The sequence below is a fragment of the Fukomys damarensis genome, unplaced genomic scaffold (genome assembly GCF_012274545.1).
Source record: "Fukomys damarensis isolate Sample0158 unplaced genomic scaffold, DMR_v1.0_HiC HiC_scaffold_16, whole genome shotgun sequence".
Lineage (NCBI taxonomy): Eukaryota > Metazoa > Chordata > Mammalia > Rodentia > Bathyergidae > Fukomys > Fukomys damarensis.
The window spans coordinates 79,939,977-79,956,345 of NW_022900928.1; the positions used below are offsets into that span (position 1 = coordinate 79,939,977).

General features: G+C 41.2%; 1 protein-coding gene and 1 long non-coding RNA gene across 4 annotated transcripts in view; both read left to right on the top strand.

The window, feature by feature from the left end:
* Ntm (neurotrimin) overlaps nucleotides 1-16,369 on the top strand; it is a 953,915-nt gene that overhangs the window by 678,508 nt on the left and 259,038 nt on the right. The gene's annotated exons all lie outside the window — the stretch shown is intronic.
* Nucleotides 1-16,369, top strand: part of LOC104874845 — a 61,905-nt gene that overhangs the window by 37,905 nt on the left and 7,631 nt on the right. The gene's annotated exons all lie outside the window — the stretch shown is intronic.

The following is a 16,369-nucleotide window of genomic DNA, read 5'->3' on the forward strand; positions in this document are numbered from 1 at the left end:
AGATAGCCTCTTTAATAAATGGTGTTGGAAAAACTGGATATCAACCTGTCACAGATTAAAATTAGACCCTTATCTTTCGCCATGCACTAAATTAAAATCCAAATGGATTAAAGATCTAAATATTAAAACAGAAACATTAAACTTGCTGGAAAGTAAGTTAGGCAGAACTCTGGCAGACATTGGTATAGGAAAAGACTTTATGAACAAATCCTCAGTAGCACGGGCTCGCGCAGAAAGAATCAACAACTGGGATCTCATCTTACTAAAAAGCTTCTGTACTTCAAAAGAAACCATTAGCAGAACTAAGAGACAATCTACAATGTGGGAAAAAATTTTTACCAGCTGTACCTCAAAGGACTTATCAAGGATTTCTACAATGTGGGAAAAAATTTTTACCAGCTGTACCTCAAAGGACTATTATCAAGGATATATAATCATTCTTTATGGCTGAGTAGTACTCCACTTTATAGAAAAACCACATCTTCTTTAGTTTCCAGTCAATGGGCACTTAGGCTGTTTCCAAGTTTTATATTACAAACTGCACCACTATAAACATGGGTGCACATATGTTGTTGTGGTATGATTCTTTTCTTTTGGAAAGATACCCAAAAGAGGGATAGCTGGGTCAAATGGGTCCTCTAGTCCTAGTTTTTTGAGGAATCTCCGTATTGATTTCCACAGTGGTTACACCAGTCTGCATTCCCACCAACAATGGAGAAGGGTTCCTTTCTTCCCACAACCATGCCAGCATTTGTTATTGGTTGTTTTCTTGATAGCAGCCATTCTCTCTGGGCGGAGGTAGAATCTCAGTGTTGTTTTCATCTGCATTTCTCAATTGACCAGTGATGTTGAACATTTTTTTCCATATATTTATTTGCTGCTTTTACTTCTTTGTCTGGAAAGTGTCTATTCATTACAGATGCCCATTTTTGAATTGGGTCCTTATATGTGGGGGTTCTGATTTATTTGAGTTCTTTATATATTCTAGATATTAGACCTTTGTCTGAGGAACAGCTGGTGAAAAGTTATTCCCACATTGTGGGTTGTCTCTTAGCTCTGTTGGTGGTTTCTCTTGCAATGCAGAAGCTTTTTAATAAGATGAGATCCCATTTGTTGATTCTTTGTGCTAGTTCCTGTGCTACTGAGGATTTGTTAAAAAAATATTTTCCTATTCCAATATCTTCAGAAGTTCTACCTAACTTATTTTCCAGAGAGTTTAGTGTTTCCATTTTAATATTTAGATCTTTAATCCACTTTGATTTTAGTTTAGTGCATCGTGAAAGATAAGGGTCTAGAAACTGACAAAACTTATAGAATCAGACCTAAAGAGCTGTTTCTTTTTGGTTGCATGGTAAAACATGATGGTGCTGGGTTCTTTCCTACACCATCATCTGTGCATGGTGTTAGGTTGGGAGGCATCTAAAGAGTCAACTCTCAGGCAGATTTAAGGCCAATGCACATCTCTGCTCAGGTATTTCTGTTGTTGTTGTTGTTCATTACAAGCCCAGAAGAAAGTTTTGTTGTTTTTTTTTTTAGAAATGACCAAGTCACAAGAAAAGTAATTAAAAGAAAATATAATGGAAGGTAGATGTAGTCTCTTAACTTTGAAGGTACACACCACAGATTCATACTGGCAAGAAACAAAAAGAACAGCTGAAAACAACTACCAGGTGATCCACATCACCTTGGGAAGAATTCATTACCAAATGGCCCAAGCCAGAGGACTCACATTTGTGTGGGACATTTGTGAAGTGGAAGGGGGGTGCACCTTTCCCCCTTTGTCATTCTTGGAGTTGATTGTAGCTCAGGAGACTAACAGAGTCCTTTGACCCATAGGTAGCTCCTCCAAGGACAAAACTGGTTTAGGATAGAGATTGCAGAGCAGAAGAGAATAGATCAGCAACGTTTCCAACAAGCTGGTGACCGCTCCCCTTCCAACACTGATTTGAATTCCATGAAGTTTTTTGCAGTAGTCATCAGTGTGAAGATTGTGCCCTTGGCTTGGCTCCTCACTAGTTATCAGCATTGAAGGAGTTTATTGCTTCTGTCACATTGGCCTAGGAGTAGACTTTTCTTATGTCCTGGCCCTGTGACTGGAGGGATGTGAGTCATTTAGGAAAGCAGCCAGGGTTGTGTTCACCCAGGGTAACTGTGTGAGAAAACTGGAGTGCAAACCACAGAGGGACAGCTTCATTCAGAAGGCAGCTGCTGAGGCTCTTGTCTCAAATATATCTTTCAGTGGTGGACAAGGAGCTAGCTGCTTTCTAGGGAGAAAAGGACACCTTGTTTTTGAAAATCTCTTCCTGTGTAATCCTTTATCAGACTTTGATCCATAGGGATATATATCCTCATTACCAGGAAATTCTGAAAGATTCAGTGTCTTTCTCCTAGCCTCCCTCTGTGCTTTTCAGCATTTCTAAGTTGGACTGTTTCAAAGGCAATCAGAAATTTGCTCAGTGGCATTTACCTAACTGAGGGCATTGGCAGCATGACACAGTGGGTGACTTTAGGGTTTAGAGAGAAAATACTATGAAGATTGTGGAAAGCATGAGAACTCTTTCCAGTAATGCACTGCGATGCTCATGGCAACCCGGCTGGCTAATAATTACCCAGCAGGGGAGCAGCTGCCAAAGTCAGGGTAGTGGGAGAGGGCAAAACCTGGATCTGCAGTTAGCAAGACTCAAGAGTGGCCTCTGATCACAGTACCCACTGTGCTCTTGGGACAGGAGGACCTCCCTCAGTAGGTCTTCATGGCTGTTATGTGCCAGCCCAACCCTATAGGATATTGTCTCTTTTGAAGAGTCCTAGAGTGGGGTTGGTAGCAGACAGGTCTACGCCCAGAGGCCATGCATTCCAGGGTGGTTTGTTCTGTATGCTGGGCACTGTACTCACTGCTGAAGCAAGAGAGAAACTGGCCCTGCCTTTCTGGATCTTATTGAAAAGAGTGGAAATAGACATATTTGCACAAATAATTACTTACACTTGATATCTATGCTTCAAAGGAGAAGTGTGTGCTCTGAGAGGGTTTATGCGAGACAGAGCCCAGATGAGGGCGGCTAGAAGCACCACAGGAAAGTGCCAGTTCAGTTTGGGAGGAACAGCAGGTGGCTAGGTAAGGGCACATAGAGAATTGTCTAAAGGCAAAAGACACTGAGAGCCAGAAGCGGCTGAGCAGCAGACCAGTGTACAGGAGCAATGAGCCAGAGACTGGAGGAGCTGGCAGGGGCTGTCAAGTGGCTCTTGTTTTTCAGCATTATTTGCCTGCTTCTGTTGTTTTCCTTTTCATATTTATGTGTTACCTCCCCTGAGATAGAATAAGCAGCCTGCCTTGCTTTGTCCCTCTTTTGCATAAGTATGCCTGTCTTGTAATAGGAACTCTATAAATAGGGCTTGATGACTTCTGAACCTTGTTCGGTGTCCGCAGTGGGGATGATGTCTTAGTGTCAGCTGGCTGGCTGATCTTGATCAAGAGAAATATCTTGCTTTGTGGCTAAGGGTTTTCCCTCTGGAGTCAGATATATGTCAATTTGAATCCTAGGCCTATGACTTAGGCCAAGTAACATAATCTCTCAAAGTCTCAGTCACAGTGATAGAATACAGACAGTAGCTATCTAAATTCACTCAGAAATCATAGTAATAGCGATGATGGTGGTGGTGGTGATGGTGATGATGGTGGTGGTAGATGGCACTTTCATGCCGGGTGCCATCTAGTTTTCCATGGATGTCAGTGTATTGAGTCATTAGCAGTGAGCCTGTGAAGCATCACTGTGCAGATGGGGAAACTAAGGTAGTGGGTGTTTATGACACAGTAGACACATGTTAAAGTCAAGGTTTGGGATTTATGAGCTCTGGATTCTGCATCTCCATATTCACTGCCCTTGTTTTCTTATATTTTTAGTCTGTGTGGGTTCTGGAGTTGCCGAAGGTAGTAATTTCTCATGATGACCAGAAAGGAAGGCAGATTTGGGGCTAAATAATCTTATTCTCCCTTCCTATTTCTCTCTGTATACTATTCTTTGTGAGGCTGTCCCCCTTGGGCCCCTGCTGAGGACAAAGGAACCTGAAGGGAAGCCTTTGACTTCCTGTGTGCAGGTTGTCCCCTGGCCAATCTTTACACCTCACCTGACTACCTCCATCTCTACCTCTGATCCCAAAGATGAGGAACAAAACCAGACATGTGCTGTCTCCAGTACTGGATCTGTTTCAGAGGAGATTGTGGGGAACTCATCGATAGTGGTTGCTTCTAGCACCATGATCCCCAAGGATTGGATCTAGTGCTGTGAGCCTGGTAGAATAATGGATTTGACCTTGGCAGTGAGTTCACAGGTTTAGTGGACCAGGGATCCAGTGCTAATCTCCCAGGCTAGATAGGGCAAACAGGGAAGGGACTGATGAAATTGATGGTGGTCATTCCACCTTTAAAATGTGGAAAAAATAGAATAAAATAAACCAGGGCTTTAATAGAGAAGTTAACTCAATTATTAATGGAAAATAAAAATACTGACTGTTTAAGAAAATATCCAACTGGCTTAGAAAAATATTTTTAAATTCTCAATTGATACATATCCTGATAAGGAGTATTCATAAAGCCATATTTGCCTAATCCAGAAAGGTGTGGTCCCAAAATTTTATCACTGAGAACTGAAATGAATGCTAATTAGAGCTCCCTCCCCTCATTCCTCCCTCCTTCTTTCCCTCCCTGCCTCCCTCCTCCCTTCCTTCCTTCCTTTACAAAATGAAATTTGGACACCATCTTTCTCCATCAGTTTGGAAGCCCTGGTTTATATTTCCGCTTAGAGAGTGATGCTTGAGCACCCCACCACTGTCTTTGACGTTCATAGTGTAACTGGCATTTTATCATGTGGAAATGTGAATCTTGTCAACAGCACCCAGTTCTGCTGTGCTTATCAGGGCAAGAGAGAAGGAAAAGCCAAAATTCACAGTGATGTACTTAGTCCTGTTCATTCCAGAAGAATGATAGATAATAACATTTCCAGGCAAGAGATGGGAGAAAATCTGATGGACAGGAATTAAGGCCAAATGGAAAAGTCAATCCGTTATTCACTCCAAGTTTCATATTTGAAGGAAATGCTATTTGATTCGGAGGCTCACTTCCATCTTCTATGAAGCAGACAGAATAGCAGAATCAATTCTTTATCTCCACAGTCATTTTTCCAGGCTGTGTGTATGTGTGTACCCTCATTTAAACTTTTACTAATGTTTCACAATTATGCATTTCTCAACTGTGCTAGAGATTTAGAAGCTTCACATAAGAAGATGGAGGAATCTTCCATATTTCTTTTCTGGTGCTGTCTCTTGTTACCTGAGAAATGTACCTAAAGGAAAAGCCAACAAGAACAATGAAAATAATACTATTAGCACTCTTGTAGTTTTGCCTGTCTCATTTGTGCAGTGTTTGATAGCTTTTCTCTGCACTTGCACTGCATTTGATCAAAACCGGTAATTGCAAGGGGGTACCAATCACAGCAAAAATAATGAGCAGCCACACAGGGCATGCATGATGAAGGCTTCTCATAGCCTTTTGAGGAAGTCACTGTCATTGTACTCATGTATCTGTGAAGACACATGGGCTTAGAGACTTACCTGTCTGACAAGTACAGGAGATGAAGACTGACCCACACCTCTGCTGATCCCATAGCTTGACCTTGTTGACTGCTCACTCTCCAGGTGGTGGAAACGAGGCAAGTGACTTATCACGTCACAGATAGATGAAGAATAGGTCCTGGCATGGGATTCCAGTCTTTTCATCTCTTATACTACCCTTCCTACATTACAAAGACTTGGGCAAAAGAGCATGTGGTAACTCTTAAGTGAAATAAATAGGACACATCGATGTAAATACCAAATAGTTTCTCTGGTGTGAGAAACTGAAACTGCAAATAAGGATAAAAATGTATAATAGATAATTGAAACTGAAAGAAAAGGTCCAAAATGGAAGGGGAAGTAGGAGGGGTAGGGGAAAGGAATAAATATGAGAAAAGGAAAAAATTGAAATAAAGTCTTTGTAAATAGGGAGCAGTGAAGGGGAATGGGGAAAAAATAAGAGCCAAGATATATCATGTAAAGGTACAAATTTCCAATGATGAATGTTATCATATTGTATATCTAAAATGTACTAATAAAATTAATGAATTTTTAAAAAGGAGCATGTGGCCATCAAAACAACCTAATTCCTATAGAGATTTTCTAGTCCTGCCCAATACAACAGCCAAGGGCTCTGGAATTATGCTCCAAGCTGATAGGTGCTTTCTGGGTATTGGGAGGAGCAGTGGGGGTTAGTGGCTGAGAGCAGACCTTCTAAATGGGAGAGAACACAGAACTATGAAAGTAAGCACTCTCCCCGCCACTCCTGTACAACCTCTCAAATACAATTCTCACAAAACTGAGTAAACGTGGGCTTTAAAGGGAGGGCAGGGGTAAGGGGAAAAAATGAGAATCGAGACTTGTCATGTAGAGGTACAAGATCCCAACAATGAATGTAACTGTACTGTATCCCTAAAATGTACCAATAAACTCAATTAAAGCTGAAAAAAATTCAAATAAAGGATGCATTTTCTCTACAACCATCTAGTTGCTTCATAAAACAGAAGACAGTTACTATATGTTGTTTCTTTTCATATTGCTGATTATCCCAATTAATGGATTCCCTTCCTGTGCTAGCTGCCATTTTCCCACTGCAACTTAGGTTCTACTTACAACAGCAAATACAGAGGTTCCTCAATAAAAAATCAAACAAAAACTAAAATGATAATAAAAAGACAGAAAATGGTTTCCGTAGCGCAGCCTCTGTCACCTGCTATAGAAGGGTCCTGGGATTTGATATATAGATGTGTAACCTCCATAGAAAACTCAGGATTTGTACCTTGTCTAGCTTTGACATTTTCCCCCTTTAAGCAAAAGTAGTTTTAGATTTAGTCAAAAAAACATTTTTCTATACTTTCTACTGGATGGGCACAGATGGTTCGATTTGGAGTCATATTCACAGAAAATAGACAAATAATTTCCAATACAGTTTGATGTGAAACCCTTCCTCTGAAGAGCGCAGAGTGACTTTGCATTTATTATGTCATTTCCACTGAAAAGATTACTTTAAAATGGGAGGGTGGCAGCGATCATTTCCATTTCAAGGAAAAGCAAATGGATGGAAGCCCAGTTAGTTCCCAATGAGTTAGAGGAATGTCAGCATCTCCTTAATTACACTGGTGGCTGGTAATAGACCAAGTCCAGGAGGAAGGAGGAGAGCGAAGACTGGATATACTAGTATATGAACTTGAGACTTAGAAGCATTATCGAATCTATCTTCAATGGAAAAATGAACCTCATGACATAGTAGAGAGAGTGCTGGTGGCCTGCCAAAAGCTAACTCAATTTTTTTGACGTTTATAACAAACCTCAACAAACAATTATCTTTTTTTTTTTCTCATTGAGTTTATTGGTACATTTTAGGTACACAGAGCAGGTACATTCATCACTGGGCTCTTGTACCTTTACATGACAGGTCTTGGTTCTCATTTTTTCCCCTTACCCCTGCCCTCCCTTCACCCCCTCTTCCCTCCCCTATTTAAAAATACTTTATCTTAGATTCTGGAATTGCAGATGAGAGAGTAGCAAATCATCAGATGCCCTTTCTGCCCAGGTTGGAGCTCAGGATGAATTAATTACCCATGGCTAGGGAAAAGCTGAAGACGAAACAGGATGTCCTGGTGAGGCCCTTGGGGGAGCTCTGGGCAGGGAAGCCCTCAGCAGTGAGCTGTGGGTATGAGCAGAGCCCAGAGAAACTCTAGATGAGCTGGGACAAAGACAACAGGGATGTCTTTGTGTTTCTCTGCCTGGTGTTTGGGAAAGCTTCTTCAGGAGAGCTAACTGCTTTGGACACTTAGATGTTTAGCCTTCCACTGTCAATGCAGATGTATCAGTGATTTTCCAGAGCTTGAATCCACAATAATGGGATATGTGAGGTGTGTTTTTGTTTTGTTTTAGTTGGATTTTTTTTCCTCTCTGTCTCACATAGGGTCTTGCCAAGGCTATTACATACTCAGTGATGGCCATTAACAATAGCAGTAGTGCCTAGGTTGACACTCACAGCACATGACAGGCCACAGTCACTCTGTGAGGGCCTCACCTAGCTTTCTCTGCTCTCATGGCAAGTTTCTGTTACCCTCATTTCATACTGTTGAAGTGAAGGCTCTAATCAAGGCTCACACAACAAAAAGCAAGAGTTCTTAAGAGCACAGTTGCTTGGCCACCACAATGAACCTTTTCTCATTAATTCATTTTGAGAGAAATTTGAAATTCCCATTATTGGCTTGTGCCCCTCAGCATGCATCTTTAAGGAGTCCTTTAATTAGTAACTAGCTGAATATTAACTGGATTCAAATTCTAGATCATTCAGTTACTGGCTATGTACCATTGATCAAGTCTTTAACATCTCTGTTTTCTCATCTGTGAAAGGGGAAGAATGTGTACATCATATAGTGTGGGTATGAAGTGAAGAATTGCAAACAATTTGAAAGAGTGGAGCCAGCACAGTATAAGGGTTTGGAAAAAAAACCTAGCAGCATCAGTGAATTAAATCCCATAGGGTCTGAGTCTATGCTGAGCCTTGGAATGGAGACAGCCCTATTGCAAAGGGTGGGACTGGCGCTCGGGCCAAGTCAAATATTGCTGTTTCTTTACCGTCAATCTTCATTCTCCAGTCTTCTCACTTGAACAAATTTTATTGGCTCTAAATTTGTGTTAGGATAATGAAAGCAGCTGTTCTGGTAGTGCCCCTCCTCCCTTTTAGCTCCAAGGTTCATCGCAGCCTCCACCTCTCCTGCAGGACTCATGCTGAGCACAGCAAAGCCCACGCACCTGGGGTGGTGGAGGGGAGTGCAGTGCCACCGCCTCCGAGGAACTCACACAGGCCCTGAGCAGACTCAGATGGTGTGAACCCATCAGATAGACAGACCAACTCACAAATAAGGAGAAACATGTTTATTACAGTGGAAGAAAAACAGCTTTTTGGCACCTAATGCCATAGCATTGGGAATGGCACCTGCAGCTTGGGACAACAGACAGGGAGTTTAAAAAAGTAAACATGTTTTGAAAGTGCTTAATGTTGGGAGTAGGGTTTCCATGCGGAAGTACTGTGTGTATGTCTCTGTGTGTGTGTGGGTGGGGGGAGACAGACACTAGGAGGGAGAGAGACACAGAGATACAGAGTCAGGGGCAGACAGCAGATTGGCACAGAGGCAAAGAGGCAGCAGAAGAGTGGTAGTGAGGTCTGGTGGGTATGAGTTTGAATCCCCTCTCTTCCAAGAATCTGCTGGTTATGCTCCCTTTATTAACCCCTCAGAGTCTTGCCACAATCTTACCATAATCTGTTCTTCCACAGCCTTGTGTGGATGTGTCCCCCACCCCAGTTAGGATAGTTTAGTTTAGGATGTTTAAACTTTGCAATGGAAACATAATTCCCAATTTGAATTTTGATTGTATCTCAGACCATCAATATCCAATAATACATTCTTGAGGCTAGGCAGCCAGCAAGCTCTAAGTAGTCAGACAGGCAGTCAGGAGAGGGATCAGCCATAATCAGTATACCAGTACATGGTACAGTATACCATGTTGTCTGTGGGTCTTTGGATATTGTGTTTTGTTTTTTGGTACTGGGGATCAAACTCATGACCTTGAGCTTGCAAGGCAGTGTTTTGTATTTTAACTTTTCATTATGTCTGAAAAATTCCCATCTGTGTGTGTCAATGCGTTATTCAACACTTTATTATAAAATAGGCTTTGTAATCATGGATAGCATTGCCCAGCTGCAGGCTAACGTGAGCATTCTCAGCACATTTAAGGAAGGCTAAGCTTTGGTGTTCAAGTATACTAAATACATTTTCAATTTAGGATGAAGTCATCAGTATGTAACCCCATCTCAAGCTGAGGAGCAGCTCAGTGTATAACTCACATTAGCACTGTAGATTCTTACCTACATATAATATGGTAATCAGACATATGGGAAGACTCTTGAGCCTGCTGACAACTATTTCCATTATTGCTCCTTTCTTTAGGGTCCCATAGAAGGAAGGATTCGTGTTCTGGCTTCCATGCTTTTATCAATCAGCTGAGGGTTCTTGCTCAGTTGTACAGTAGTCACAAATTGACAACACATAGCTTTTTTACTGGTAACAGACCTGACTTTGAATGCCAGTAGCAAAAAGCTTTATAATGTTAAAACCCTTTACTTTCATACTTTGCCGCTGAGAGCAAGCACTGGCAGACCTTGGAAACTCTTCCCCCCACCATTAGGAAGATAAAGCTCAGTTTTATCAGCTTAGCATGTGCTACTCAAGACAGAAATCACAAATAGGTAGAAATATTCTACTTGAAAGAGTTTTATTATATTAAAACTTATGCTGCAGCACTGCAGGATAAAGGGAAGTGCTGAGGATACTGACCCAGACCAACACATGGGAGGATGCTTATATATGGTGGTCATGGGTAAAGGAAGGGTCTCTGGTAGACCTGATGAAGAGAATTGCAAAGGGGCAGATTAGTATTGCATATAGTAGGACAAATGAATGCATGCATGAATAAAGGTGTGAATGTATGAATGAATGAATGAACAAAGAGAAGAGGAGAGAAGAGAGCAAGACTCTCTTGGACATGGGACTGTTCAGGCTTATTTTCAGTCTTATCTTGCTGTTTTCAACCCCTGCCCCCAAACCAGTAGTTTACTTCTATCTTTTCATCATTTGCTATGACTCTAATGTTATTGTCAATCAAGGTCATGCACCTACATAGATAATCCTCAACCTTGTGTGTTTAACTATTTCACAGTCCACAGATTCTCCAAAATATTGCCCTGAGATACTTGGCCAATGGTAAATGTAGATTATGTGCCTCACCAATGGCTTAGATATTCTCCCACAGTGCTGCAGCCAGCCAGTTACACTATTCTAGGAGCACCACCTGCTTTGTTGGTGCAGTGTTCGTGTGATTGTCGAAATACTGTGTTGCATTTTACCCTCACAAGAAAACGGAAGTGCTGATGTCAGCATAAGTGGCATTGGCTTCATACCATTAACACAATCAAGGCAGAGATGGAAACTATCAGGCGCACAGAAAAGGGCGAATGGGTAGCCTCAGTTGGGTGCTTGTCACACTTGAGCTAACAGTCTGTGTTAAGCTGCAAAGAAAAAGAAAAAAAAAAGAGGAGAAAATAGACACAACACCATAAATATTGTCAAAGTCAAGGTCTAAAATATATGGTATATTTTGGAGCTGCATGGGGTTTTCTGAGCTGCTAGGAATGTAGATATAAATCTGGTTTCTTTTTACTCACGAACATGTTTTTAGCAATGTCGAATGGCAGAGCAAGAATCTCTCGCATAGTTTCCTCGCCCTACTTTGTCAAAGAGACTAAACTGTGTGTTTGTATTTTTAAATATTTTAGTAACATCCTCTCAATTGTCTAGTTTTTAAGGAAAAAAATTCTTTAAAACAATGCTGGCTGCTTCTCCAACTTCTGCCATGAAGTCTTACTGTGTGCTTCTGTTTCCCCATATGTCCCAGTCCATCTATACCTTCTGTCCCTTCTTCACTCTTGACTTCTAGAGGACTTTATGTTTCCTCTGAAATATTGTCTTCCCCTAGACTGTGGATGGAAGGGATGGTCTTGACACTTATTTTATATAGGGCAACCAAACATATATAGTTGATTGTACATAGATATTTCAATTGAAATTTAAAGTGGGCCTGTAATCCCAATATTTATTCTCAGCTTCTTATTCAAAGAGCCAGGAGCCAGAGATTCATTGTCATTGTTTAATTTTATCTTCCTTTTCCTCATCTTACGATCACTTGTAAATGACTTAAGACCCTTGCCTAGTGACTTCTCACTTTTAAGATCTCTCAATGTTTTTTGTTTTGTTTTGTTTTACAAATGTCTGTGCTGATCTCATAACCGTGTTGTTATTTATGAATGCAGTATGTTTCCATTTCTTTCTTGACAAATTAATCTTACTTGTAAAGTCCTGTTCTCATTGGTCTTTGGGATTCATCTGATTTAAGTTATTACATTGCGCCACTTTTATTTTGTTTCTTCGTTTGATTTTCTTGGTGTTGGTCTTTGTGAAATATTTGGTGATTGCTGCTTGAAAACATTTTTCTATCAGTGACCACCCATTCAGTTGTCTGCTGCTTACCATTGTGCATTCTGATGGAGCAGGAAGGCAGGAGGTGTTGCTGGTGAATGTGATGTGTTTGGGGTGATAACACAAAAGGAGTAAAATGTGCTATTGTTGCTGGACAGCTTGATGTTTAGTGACTCCGCCAGGCTTTTTTCTGTCCAGGCCAAAGAACTGGCCAGAAGAGATTATGAATGCAAATATATATACATATATATGTAATTTATTTAAGGAAAGAGAAGCAAGAGGAGAAAAAAATGAAGAAGAGAAATCCAAAAAGAGGCAAGGAAAGTGAAAATGCATCTCACACATAGGACTGGCCAATGCAAAAGCAGGAAGATAGCAGAACAAGAGGACAGCAGTGGCCCTAAAGTCAATGATCACTGTTATGGCTTGTATTTAGAAGACTCCTCGAAATGTCATGCTTTTTCAAAACTGGCTGAATCTAGAGCATGTGATTGATTCATAGTGGGGTTAGTCCCTAGTACACTGGGATTAAAGGCGTGAGTGCTACATGCCCTAAGTAGTCTGAATAAGATAAAAGAGACAGAAAGACACTGTTAAATTCTCTTGTTGTTTCTGTTGTCTTCCATTGCCATGATCTGTTGTCCCTCTGCCATCTTGCCTTGGAGCCAGCCAATTATGGACTGAAACCTCTTGGAAATGTAAGCCAAATAAACCTTTTGCTCTTTAACTTTGGGTGTCAGGTATTTTGTCTCAGCAACGAGAGAAAAATAATTAACACAATCACCATCTTTTATATCTTTTCAGATCTGGTTAGTTGGAAGTTGGTCTGCATATGTGTCCACAAACTGATCTGACAATTTCTTATGAATGACAGGACATGCCCAGTTCCCCAGCCTTTCTTTCAGTTCTTTGTAATTGACAGGTCGTACCGTTTCCCCAGCCTCCATTCTCTTCATACATTCTGTTGTTCAGCCAGCCTGCCATGCCCAAATCTCCTGCCTCACTATGAGAGAGTGCACCTGGTTTTGACTGTGGTGGGTTTTTAATCCCCTCAATGTCATCTGCCTCTGCAGCTCTGCACCTCATATTGGATTCAATCTCTGTCTTCTAGTTTTAAGTCAAACAAGCTACATCTTGCTGCTCATTGTTGTAGAGATTTAGCGTGTTTGACTGTTCCTACTGCAATGGGATAACTCATACCATATTGCTTCTGACTTCCCTAGACTCTCATCTACCACTTGGCATTGCCTCTTGATGTGGTTACTTCTTTCTGGTTCATATCATTCACAGATTATTCAAGTTCTTGTTGCTAGTATATTTCCCTCACTTCATGGACCTGATTAGGTTAGAAGATTGAGTCAAGAAAAGAGACTTGCTGCCTTCCATCTACCACAAGTATTTTAGTCACTTTCTTTTCCTTTTTTTGGGGGGTGTTATTCTTTCCTTTTTTTTTCCTTTTATTGAGTTTATTGGTACATTTTAGGTATACAGTACAGTTACATTCATTGGGATCTTGTACCTTTACATGACAGGTGGTCTTTGTTCTCATTTTTTCCCCTTGTCCCTTCCCTCCTTTCACCCCCTCCTCCCCTCCCCATTTACAAACACTTTATATCCACTTTTTCATTTTCTCATATTTTTCCCTTATTACCTTTCCCCTACCCTTCCCACTTTCCCTACACCTTTAGCCCTTTTCTTCCCATTTCACAATGTCAGTTATTTCATTAGGATCTTATGTACTATTACAGTTTATTCACACCAGAGAAACTATTCGGTATTAGTCTCTTTCTTATAGCTAAGACACAATACTAGACACATATAACTTAAAGGAGGAGAGATTTATTTTAGCTCCTGGTTCCAATTCACAGTTGGTTGGCTCTAAGGCAGAAAATGGCACATCAGTAGGTCATTGTGAAGGAAAGCTGTTCACATCATGGTGACCAGGAAGCAGAGAGAAAAGGGAGAAACTGGGGAGGGAGATATACCCCTTTCAGGTCATGCCCATAATGACTCACCTTTCTCAGCTAAGCCTTACTTCTTAACAGCAACTCAGCTATATTGCCTGCATTATTGCATTACCTTCTAAAAGTCCCACCTAGTAGCACATGAGGCCTTTGGGGGACATTCTTGATCGAAGCTATAACAACAGGATATTGTCTCCTTTCCTGAGTCTGTGTCATGCTGATTTCCAGAGCCTGGCCAAACCAAGAATGCTGTAAAATGGGAGCTGAGTCATTTCCTTAGTACTATATCATATATGCACAATCTATGAATTTCACAGGGAGAAGGCAGTGTGAGCAGAGGACACCAGCTCCACATCATACTGTGTGGGATTAAGCCAGTATTCCTCACAATTCATATGAGATGTTTTTAAAATGTGAGGTGCAGGAATAATGAAAAAGATTAGGTGTGCTTTTTGCCTTAGCAATAACACATAAATACTCCCCTCCCACCAGGTCTGACACTCTCTACCCCTTTCCATTTCTCTTTCTATCGCTGTCCTCATTTTTTCTCATTCTCTTGACCTCCAGTTTACCTCCTGGTTGTTCACTGGCCCTTGTCCAGTACTTGCATTTTTATAGGCTTGAGTGGGTCTTATACAGTACAACTGCCTAAGGAAATAGGGCTTCCCTCCCTCTTGTCTTCATGGCTAGAGGCTTGGCAATGACCCCTCTTGAGAGCCTGGCCTCCACTGAAGATGAAAGCTTGATTGCACATTTCCAGCCTCTAAACAACAGGGATTCAGGTGCCTGCCCTTTCTCCAATTGTAGAGCAGTATGGGCAGGGCAGGAAAAGGCTGCAGGCATTATATACTGGTTGTTTTACTTGCTCATTCTTAAAGTGGAGAACTGAGGCCAGTGTCATTAAGTAGCTTTCCCAGCTTCTAGGGGGCACTGGCTGGACTAAAAGGCAGATCCTATGGCTATCAGTTCTATCAGTTGACAATCTGAGCATCACTTCCAGGCCTGGTTGATGTCTACAAAACCAGTCACCCTAATAAGACTCAGGACCTGTCCTTTGTGAGCCCTCCCTGCAGGACTCCATTTCTGAGCCCTTCAGTTCACCTTATGAACTTCAGCCTGAGAGGTTATTTACTTCTTTGGGATATTCATGTTAAGGATCCTCGCCTTTTGAATCCCCTTTTACATCCCACTGATTCCAGTTTCATGCCCCAGCCAGGATCTGAGCTGCACAATAGTGCTTTTTCTCCTCTGGTTCTCAAGAGAGTCCCCTGCAGCATGGAGAGGTGGGTACATGTTTTGTCCAGGCCAGACTGTCTCATCCTCTGCATATCGTAGTTCTCCAACACGGCTAAAACAGGAGCCTCAGAGCTTCCTTCAGACTCCCCCTAGAAAGGTCCATAGCTCTAAACTATGGATGGAGGAGGAGGGATTTTTCTCTTCTTCTCAGATACAGCAGAGCTTCCTCACATAGGCCAATACCCAGGAACAGTACCTTTCATGACAACTACACCTTGGCATTCAACTTTCTCCCAGAGTTACAATACATCCAGCACCTGGGGCTCTCTGCTCTGACATTATTTCTACTTTGTGTCTTACTATAGGCTTCTGGCCTGTTAGGGGATTAGCAGTGGAACTATGTGGAAGACTTATTTTACCTCGTGCATTCAGGGTAGATGACCTAAGAAAGCACAGAGAAAGTTGATATTGTCCTCCAAATTCTTGTTTCCCTAAGCCACTTTACCTTAGGAGAAAGACTTCCTGAATTCCAAATGCTAATGTCCTATGGATGATGATTGTGCCCCCATCTAACAGAACAGAGTCAATGAGAGGAAATGAAATTTTTTATCTACTCTTCTCTACCGATATAGAGGGTTAGAAATAGCTTTTTACTACTGATAAACAACTAAACGGATTATACAGAAAACAAAATATTTTACTATATCATATGTTATTTGTAGAAAATGCTCACAGGGAAGCAAAGGCAGATTTTGACTTGTAGTCACAGATAATGCACCACATTGAATTTCTTTAGGAATTACCACCTCTGTGCAGTTGCAGGCTGCTGGTGTTTTGTTTAGATGAGGCTCTAAACCTGAGGTTGCAGAATAATTTAGAAATCAGTGTATTGCCTACTTCATATGATGTGATTAATCTTTTTTGATTTTACATGTCTACAAATGGTGTTAGTGGTCATAACTGCAAACTATTGCTATTTTTATTGGTCTGAATGAATATATTTGTGTTTGAGCA